This window comes from Oncorhynchus keta, chromosome 26 (genome assembly GCF_023373465.1).
Source record: "Oncorhynchus keta strain PuntledgeMale-10-30-2019 chromosome 26, Oket_V2, whole genome shotgun sequence".
Taxonomy (NCBI): Eukaryota; Metazoa; Chordata; class Actinopteri; order Salmoniformes; family Salmonidae; genus Oncorhynchus; species Oncorhynchus keta.
The window spans coordinates 38,084,893-38,094,832 of record NC_068446.1 but is presented as its reverse complement, the minus strand read 5'-3'; the positions used below and the strand labels follow the sequence as shown (position 1 = coordinate 38,094,832).

The window sequence follows — 9,940 nt, the reverse complement described above, 5'->3', positions numbered from 1 at the left end:
AACAAAAGGACAAGTATTCATAAGCACATGGGCATTTGAATGGTTTAATTTTTTGTTTGAGAGGTCTGCGCATAGGCTATTGTGGTCATGAGGCTCTCAAAAGAGTTGAATACAACTAACTTGGAGTGTGTCCCAAATGGCACCCTATCCCCTATGTAGTGCACTACTTTTGACCAGGACCCTATGTGAATAGGTTGCCATTTGAGACACAAGTTATTCAGCCCCATTAAGGCCTAGCATGTTAACACCGGATTATGATTATTGTAAATAAGTTCATGCTGTGCGGGATCACATAGGATGAACACGAACAATGGTCAATTAAAGGGAGGCAATGGATGTCTGATCACATTCCCAATGGCACCCTATTCCTTATGTAGTGCACTACTTTAACCAAAGTAATGCACTACTTTTAACCAAAGTAATGCACTACTTTTAACCAAAGTAGTGCAATACTTTTAACCAAAGTAGTGCAATACTTTTAACCAAAGTAATGCACTACTTTTAACCAAAGTAATGCACTACTTTTAACCAAAGTAATGCACTACTTTTAACCAAAGTAATGCACTACTTTTAACCAAAGTAATGCACTACTTTTAACCAAAGTAATGCACTATGTATGAGATGCAGCCCATAAGAAACAAAATGTAAATGCTTACAAAAGAGGCGAACTTCAAAACATATTTCAAATTCCAAAAGGCCTTTCCCACCCTGTGTACTCAAAACATGGAAGTCCAATTCATAATAACAAGATGCAATTTTGCTGTCAAAATCCCCTGTAATTTGTTGATAATTTGTCTTCTCAACCTGAAAGGACGCCTAGCTTGACATATACTGTATATATTTGGTAGACTATTTACAACCAAGGGAAGAGTGTCTTTCTCCCACTATGAGAGCTAAACATACAATCTGTTAGGCCTCACATAAAACACAATTAGAGGGAGGATTTATAGACGCACTTAGGGAAAGAAAATACAACCTGTATCTCTACTCTACGTCTGTGCTTTGGCGCTGTACGAGGGAAACGTGGGTGTCTGTGTGTGTGTGGGGGGTTTATACGATTTATACCCCCCCACGCTGATGAACATCTGAAAAGAGAAGGAGGAAGAAGGGAGAGGAGAAGAGAGGAGTAAATGAGGATGGAGAGGAGAAGAGAGGAGTAAAGGAGGATGGAGAGGAGAAGAGAGGAGTAAATGAGGATGGAGAGGAGAAGAGAGGAGTAAATGAGGATGGATAGGAGAAGAGAGGAGTAAAGGAGGATGGAGAGGAGAAGAGAGGAGTAAAGGAGGATGGAGAGGAGAAGAGAGGAGTAAAGGAGGATGGAGAGGAGAAGAGAGGAGTAAATGAGGATGGAGAGGAGAAGAGAGGAGTAAATGAGGATGGATAGGAGAAGAGAGGAGTAAAGGAGGATGGAGAGGAGAAGAGAGGAGTAAAGGAGGATGGAGAGGAGAAGAGAGGAGTAAATGAGGATGGAGAGGAGAAGAGAGGAGTAAAAATGAGGATGAGGATGGAGAGGAGAAAGAGAGTAAATGAGGATAAAGGAGGATGGAGAGGAGAAGAGAGGAGTAAATGAGGATGGAGAGGAGAAGAGAGGAGTAAAGGAGGATGGAGAGGAGAAGAGAGGAGTAAATGAGGATGGAGAGGAGAAGAGAGGAGTAAAGGAGGATGGAGAGGAGAAGAGAGGAGTAAAGGATGATGAGATGTGTTTTACCCTAGATGGGTCTCTATCTCTCCCTCCTTTCTTAACCCTACAGAGTGAGGATCAAGTGATGTTTAGATTGGGGAATGGATAAAAATACCACACTGTCCACACCTTCCTAAAGTAGAGGAGCTATTCAGGTGATGAACGACTTGCGAACAAAGTCCAGAGAAGGGAAGAGAGGGAGAAGGGGAGCGAGAGGGATAGAGGGAGAAGGGGAGAGAGAGTGAGAGAGAGGGAGAAGAGGAGAGAGAGGGAGAAGGGGTGAGGGAGAGAGATAGAAGGGGAGAGAGGGGGAAGGGAGAGAAGAGGACAGAGAGGGAGAGAAAAGGAGAGAGGGAGAGAGAGAGAAGGGGAGAGAGAGGGAGTAAGGGAGAGACAGAGGGAAAGAAAGAGGGAGAGGGAGAGAAGAGGAGAGGGAGGGAGGGAGAATGGGAGAGAGTGGGAGAAGGGTAAAGAGAGAGAGAGAGAGAGAGAGAGAGAGAGAGAGAGAGAGAGAGGGAGAGAGGGAGGGAGGGAGGGAGGGAGGGAGGGAGGGAGGGAGGGAGGGAGGGGAGGGAGGGAGGGAGGGAGGGAGGGAGGGAGGGAGGGAGGGAGGGAGGGAGGGAGGGAGGGAGGGAGGGAGGGAGGGGAGGGGAGGGGAAGGGGAGAGGGAGAAGGGGAGAGAGAGTGGGAGAAGGGGAGAGAGAGAGGGAGAAGGGGTGAGAGAGGGAGAACGGGAGGGCGAGGGAGAGAGAGGGAGCGAGAGAGAGGGAGCGAAGGAGAGAAAATAAGGGAGGGAGAAGTGGAGAGATAAGTGGAGAGATAAGGGGAAGGGGAGAGATAATGGGAAGGGGAGAGAGAGGGAAGGAGAGAGAGAGGGAATAGGGGAAAATGGAATGAAGAAGGAAGAAACGGAGGGTGATGAAGAGGAAGAGAAGAAGGGAGGAGGAAGAAGAAGAGATAGGAGATGAGTGGGGGAGGAGGAAGAAAATAGGGAGGAGAAGAGGAAAAAGAGGAGGACCAGGAAGAGGAGATTGAGGCGGGAAGAAAGTCCCAAAGTGCTTCTATTTTTCTCATACACACACACACACACACACACACACACACACACACACACACACACACACACACACACACACACACACACACACACACACACACACACACACACACACACACACACACACACACACACACACACACACACACACACACACACACACACACACACACACACACACACACACACACACACTGTCATTGTAAATCTGTTGGGCCCGCCAAGTATCAGAGATTGTGATTGGTGTAAACAGACTTTTTATCACCTGGCTGCCTCAGCGTTGTGTCAAAAGCACGTGTTTATGGTGTTTAACAGAAACCACAGACGTGTGACGGTGTGCAGCAGGCAAGCATCAACAGTCCTGCAGGGAGGACACTGCCAGGAGCTTAGAGCCTTAACTGCCTGCAGCAGCCTCCCATGAGATCACCACTTGTAGAGAGGAGAGATATCATCCTTGTCTTTCTCTTGCTCCATCTCTCACATACACACCTGGTAGCAAGCACGCAACACACAGCAAACACAAACCAACAGTTGACCAAAACACTGATTTAAGGATGTGTGTGTGTGTGTGTGTGTGTGTGTGTGTGTGTGTGTGTGTGTGTGTGTGTGTGTGTGTGTGTGTGTGTGTGTGTGTGTGTGTGTGTGTGTGTGTGTGTGTGTGTGTGTGTGTGTGTGTGTGTGTGTGTGTGCTAAAGAGTGGATATCTCCTTTCCTCTCTGGCCTAACTCCTGGTGTTTCTCCTTTCCTCTCTGGCCTGACTCCTGGTGTTTCTCCTTTCCTCTCTGGCCTGACTCCTGGTGTTTCTCCTTTCCTCTCTGGCCTAACTCCTGGTGTTTCTCCTTCCCTCTCTGGCCTGACTCCTGGTGTTTCTCCTTTACTCTCTGGCCTGACTCCTGGTGTTTCTCCTTTCCTCTCTGGCCTGATTCCTGGTGTTTCTCCTTTCCTCTCTGGCCTAACTCCTGGTGTTTCTCCTTTCCTCTCTGGCCTGACTCCTGGTGTTTCTCGTTTCCTCTCTGGCCTAACTCCTGGTGTTTCTCCTTTCCTCTCTGGCCTGACTCCTGGTGTTTCTCCTTTCCTCTCTGGCCTAACTCCTGGTGTTTCTCCTTTCCTCTCTGGCCTGACTCCTGGTGTTTCTCCTTTCCTCTCTGGCCTGACTCCTGGTGTTTCTCCTTTCCTCTCTGGCCTAACTCCTGGTGTTTCTCCTTTCCTCTCTGGCCTGACTCCTGGTGTTTCTCCTTTCCTCTCTGGCCTGACTCCTGGTGTTTCTCCTTTCCTCTCTGGCCTGACTCCTGGTGTTTCTCCTTTCCTCTCTGGCCTAACTCCTGGTGTTTCTCCTTTCCTCTCTGGCCTGACTCCTGGTGTTTCTCCTTTCCTCTCTGGCCTAAATCCTGGTGTTTCTCCTTCCCTCTCTGGCCTGACTCTGGTGTTTCTCCTTTACTCTCTGGCCTGACTCCTGGTGTTTCTCCTTTCCTCTCTGGCCTGATTCCTGGTGTTTCTCCTTTCCTCTCTGGCCTAACTCCTGGTGTTTCTCCTTTCCTCTCTGGCCTGACTCCTGGTGTTTCTCCTTTCCTCTCTGGCCTAACTCCTGGTGTTTCTCCTTTCCTCTCTGGCCTGACTCCTGGTGTTTCTCCTTTCCTCTCTGGCCTAACTCCTGGTGTTTCTCCTTTCCTCTCTGGCCTGACTCCTGGTGTTTCTCCTTTCCTCTCTGGCCTGACTCCTGGTGTTTCTCCTTTCCTCTCTGGCCTAACTCCTGGTGTTTCTCCTTTCCTCTCTGGCCTGACTCCTGGTGTTTCTCCTTTCCTCTCTGGCCTGACTCCTGGTGTTTCTCCTTTCCTCTCTGGCCTAACTCCTGGTGTTTCTCCTTTCCTCTCTGGCCTGACTCCTGGTGTTTCTCCTTTCCTCTCTGGCCTAACTCCTGGTGTTTCTCCTTTCCTCTCTGGCCTAACTCCTGGTGTTTCTCCTTTCCTCTCTGGCCTGACTCCTGGTGTTTCTCCTTTCCTCTCTGGCCTGACTCCTGGTGTTTCTCCTTTCCTCTCTGGCCTAACTCCTGGTGTTTCTCCTTTCCTCTCTGGCCTGACTCCTGGTGTTTCTCCTTTCCTCTCTGGCCTGACTCCTGGTGTTTCTCCTTTCCTCTCTGGCCTGACTCCTGGTGTTTCTCCTTTCCTCTCTGGCCTGACTCCTGGTGTTTCTCCTTTCCTCTCTGGCCTAACTCCTGGTGTTTCTCCTTTCCTCTCTGGCCTGACTCCTGGTGTTTCTCCTTTCCTCTCTGGCCTGACTCCTGGTGTTTCTCCTTTCCTCTCTGGCCTAACTCCTGGTGTTTCTCCTTTCCTCTCTGGCCTGACTCCTGGTGTTTCTCCTTTCCTCTCTGGCCTAACTCCTGGTGTTTCTCCTTTCCTCTCTGGCCTGACTCCTGGTGTTTCTCCTTTCCTCTCTGGCCTGACTCCTGGTGTTTCTCCTTTCCTCTCTGGCCTAACTCCTGGTGTTTCTCCTTCCTCTCTGGCCTGACTCCTGGTGTTTCTCCTTTCCTCTGGCCTGACTCCTGGTGTTTCTCCTTTCCTCTCTGGCCTAACTCCTGGTGTTTCTCCTTCCCTCTGGCCTGACTCCTGGTGTTTCTCCTTTCCTCTCTGGCCTGACTCCTGGTGTTTCTCCTTTCCTCTCTGGCCTGACTCCTGGTGTTTCTCCTTTCCTCTCTGGCCTAACTCCTGGTGTTTCTCCTTTCCTTCTGGCCTGACTCCTGGTGTTTCTCGTTTCCTCTCTGGCCTAACTCCTGGTGTTTCTCCTTTCCTCTCTGGCCTGACTCCTGGTGTTTCTCCTTTCCTCTCTGGCCTAACTCCTGGTGTTTCTCCTTTCCTCTCTGGCCTGACTCCTGGTGTTTCTCCTTTCCTCTCTGGCCTGACTCCTGGTGTTTCTCCTTTCCTCTCTGGCCTAACTCCTGGTGTTTCTCCTTTCCTCTCTGGCCTGACTCCTGGTGTTTCTCCTTTCCTCTCTGGCCTGACTCCTGGTGTTTCTCCTTTCCTCTCTGGCCTAACTCCTGGTGTTTCTCCTTTCCTCTCTGGCCTGACTCCTGGTGTTTCTCCTTTCCTCTCTGGCCTAACTCCTGGTGTTTCTCCTTTCCTCTCTGGCCTAACTCCTGGTGTTTCTCCTTTCCTCTCTGGCCTGACTCCTGGTGTTTCTCCTTTCCTCTCTGGCCTGACTCCTGGTGTTTCTCCTTTCCTCTCTGGCCTAACTCCTGGTGTTTCTCCTTTCCTCTCTGGCCTGACTCCTGGTGTTTCTCCTTTCCTCTCTGGCCTGACTCCTGGTGTTTCTCCTTTCCTCTCTGGCCTGACTCCTGGTGTTTCTCCTTTCCTCTCTGGCCTGACTCCTGGTGTTTCTCCTTTCCTCTCTGGCCTAACTCCTGGTGTTTCTCCTTTCCTCTCTGGCCTGACTCCTGGTGTTTCTCCTTTCCTCTCTGGCCTGACTCCTGGTGTTTCTCCTTTCCTCTCTGGCCTGACTCCTGGTGTTTCTCCTTTCCTCTCTGGCCTGACTCCTGGTGTTTCTCCTTTCCTCTCTGGCCTAACTCCTGGTGTTTCTCCTTTCCTCTCTGGCCTGACTCCTGGTGTTTCTCCTTTCCTCTCTGGCCTAACTCCTGGTGTTTCTCCTTTCCTCTCTGGCCTGACTCCTGGTGTTTCTCCTTTCCTCTCTGGCCTGACTCCTGGTGTTTCTCCTTTCCTCTCTGGCCTGACTCCTGGTGTTTCTCCTTTCCTCTCTGGCCTGACTCCTGGTGTTTCTCCTTTCCTCTCTGGCCTGACTCCTGGTGTTTCTCCTTTCCTCTCTGGCCTGACCTGGTGTTTCTCCTTTCCTCTCTGGCCTGACTCCTGGTGTTTCTCCTTTCCTCTCTGGCCTGACTCCTGGTGTTTCTCCTTTTTCCTCTCTGGCCTAACTGGCCTGACCTGGTGTTTCTCCTTTCCTCTCTGGCCTGACTCCTGGTGTTTCTCCTTTCCTCTCTGGCCTAACTCCTGGTGTTTCTCCTTTCCTCTCTGGCCTGACTCCTGGTGTTTCTCCTTTCCTCTCTGGCCTGACTCCTGGTGTTTCTCCTTTCCTCTCTGGCCTGACTCCTGGTGTTTCTCCTTTCCTCTCTGGCCTAACTCCTGGTGTTTCTCCTTTCCTCTCTGGCCTAACTCCTGGTGTTTCTCCTTTCCTCTCTGGCCTGACTCCTGGTGTTTCTCCTTTCCTCTCTGGCCTGACTCCTGGTGTTTCTCCTTTCCTCTCTGGCCTGACTCCTGGTGTTTCTCCTTTCCTCTCTGGCCTGACTCCTGGTGTTTCTCCTTTCCTCTCTGGCCTGACTCCTGGTGTTTCTCCTTTCCTCTCTGGCCTAACACCTGGTGTTTCTCCTTTCCTCTCTGGCCTAACTCCTGGTGTTTTTCCTTTCCTCTCTGGCCTGACTCCTGGTGTTTCTCCTTTCCTCTCTGGCCTGACTCCTGGTGTTTCTCCTTTCCTCTCTGGCCTAACTCCTGGTGTTTCTCCTTTCCTCTCTGGCCTTACTCCTGGTGTTTCTCCTTTCCTCTCTGGCCTGACTCCTGGTGTTTCTCCTTTCCTCTCTGGCCCGACTCCTGGTGTTTCTCCTTTCCTCTCTGGCCTGACTCCTGGTGTTTCTCCTTTCCTCTCTGGCCTGACTCCTGGTGTTTCTCCTTTCCTCTCTGGCCTGACTCCTGGTGTTTCTCCTTTCCTCTCTGGCCTGACTCCTGGTGTTTCTCCTTTCCTCTCTGGCCTGACTCCTGGTGTTTCTCCTTTCCTCTCTGGCCTGACTCCTGGTGTTTCTCCTTTCCTCTCTGGCCTAACTCCTGGTGTTTGGGCATACAGTATGTTGAGTTTTATGCTTTCACTCTGACATAAATCCTCTGTCCAGTTGTTCTCTCTCTCCCTCTCCAACTGCACTATTGGGTACTGACCCCCTCCCACCTCTAAATAAAGTATAGTGTATGTTTCTGACACTCCTTCTGCAATAAAAGTGGGGCAACAGTAGCTGGAGTAGCTGGGCCAACAGTAGCTGGGCCAACAGTAGCTGTGGCTACAGTAGCTGGGGCAACAGTAGCTGGGGCTACAGTAGCTGGGGCAACAGTAGCTGGGGCAACAGTAGCTGTTGAAACAGTAGCTGGGGCAACAGTAGCTGGGGCTACAGTAGCTGGGGCAACAGTAGCTGGGGCAACAGTAGCTGGGGCAACAGTAGCTGGGGCTACAGTAGCTGGGGTAACAGTAGCTGGGGAAACAGTAGCTGGTAGCTGTCGTTGTCATTTTATTTCTCTACTCCATTTGATGTAGTAGGGGAGGAGAGTTGATTTGGCTGGTGGATCCTGACAGCTCTCTAGTTAGGCGTTAGTGCTCTAGGCATCATGCATTAACCATTGGGAGGAAAACATGTGCGAACACACACACATGAACACATAAACAAACAAACACACACAGTCGCATACACACACAGTCACACACACACAGTCGCACACACACAGTCGCACACACACACACACACACACACACAGTCGCACACACACAGTGTGTACTGTAACCAGCTAGCCACTACAAGAGTAAAACAGGCCGGGTGTGTACTGTAGCCAGCTAGCCACTACAAGAGTAAAACAGGCCGGGTGTGTACTGTAGCCAGCTAGCCACTACAAGAGTAAAACAGGCCGGGTGTGTACTGTAACCAGCTAGACACTACAAGAGTAAAACAGGCCGGGTGTGTACTGTAGCCAGCTAGCCACTACAAGAGTAAAACAGGCCGGGTGTGTACTGTAGCCAGCTAGACACTATAAGAGTAAAACAGGCCGGGTGTGTACTGTAGCCAGCTAGACACTACAAGAGTAAAACAGGCCGGGTGTGTACTGTAGCCAGCTAGCCACTACAAGAGTAAAACAGGCCGGGTGTGTACTGTAACCAGCTAGCCACTACAAGAGTAAAACAGGCCGGGTGTGTACTGTAGCCAGCTAGCCACTACAAGAGTAAAACAGGCCGGGTGTGTACTGTAGCCAGCTAGACACTATAAGAGTAAAACAGGCCGGGTGTGTACTGTAGCCAGCTAGCCACTACAAGAGTAAAACAGGCCGGGTGTGTACTGTAACCAGCTAGCCACTACAAGAGTAAAACAGGCCGGGTGTGTACTGTAGCCAGCTAGCCACTACAAGAGTAAAACAGGCCGGGTGTGTACTGTAGCCAGCTAGCCACTACAAGAGTAAAACAGGCCGGGTGTGTACTGTAGCCAGCTAGCCACTACAAGCTCCTCTTCCTCCCGGGGAAGGACTGCCCGTTCCATGATCTCGCCATCACGGTTGACAACTCCATTGTGTCCTCCTCCCAGAGCGCTAAGAACCTTGGCGTGATCCTGGACAACACCCTGACGTTCTCAACTAACATCAAGGCGGTGTCCCGTTCCTGTAGGTTCATGCTCTACAACATCCGCAGAGTACGACCCTGCCTCACACAGGAAGCGGCGCAGGTCCTAATCCAGGCACTTGTCATCTCCCGTCTTGATTACTGCAACTCGCTGTTGGCTGGGCTCCCTGCCTGTGCCATTAAACCCCTACAACTCATCCAGAACGCCGCAGCCCGTCTGGTGTTCAACCTTCCCAAGTTCTCTCACGTCACCCCGCTCCTCCGCTCTCTCCATTGGCTTCCAGTTGAAGCTCGCATCCGCTACAAGACCATGGTGCTCGCCTACGGAGCTGTGAGGGGAACGGCACCTCAGTACCTCCAGGCTCTGATCAGGCCCTACACCCAAACAAGGGCACTGCGTTCATCCACCTCTGGCCTGCTCGCCTCCCTACCACTGAGGAAGTACAGTTCCCGCTCAGCCCAGTCAAAACTGTTCGCTGCTCTGGCCCCCAATGGTGGAACAAACTCCCTCACGACGCCAGGACAGCGGAGTCAATCACCACCTTCCGGAGACACCTGAAACCCCACCTCTTCAAGGAATACCTAGGATAGGGTAAGTAAGGGTAAGTAATCCTTCTCACCCCCCTTCCCCCAATAAGATTTAGATGCAAGTGGCTGTTCCACTGGATGTCATAAGGTGTATGCACCAATTTGTAAGTCGCTCTGGATAAGAGCGTCTGCTAAATGACTTAAATGTAATGTAAATGTAAGAGTAAAACAGGCCGGGTGTGTACTGTAGCCAGCTAGCCACTACAAGAGTAAAACAGGCCGGGTGTGTACTGTAGCCAGCTAGCCAC

At 50.9% G+C, this 9,940-nt stretch overlaps 1 protein-coding gene across 1 annotated transcript in view; it reads right to left on the bottom strand.

Annotated features, from left to right (window-relative positions):
- The window catches only part of LOC118359350 (transcription factor SOX-6), a 216,043-nt gene that overhangs the window by 108,125 nt on the left and 97,978 nt on the right, over positions 1 to 9,940 (bottom strand). The gene's annotated exons all lie outside the window — the stretch shown is intronic.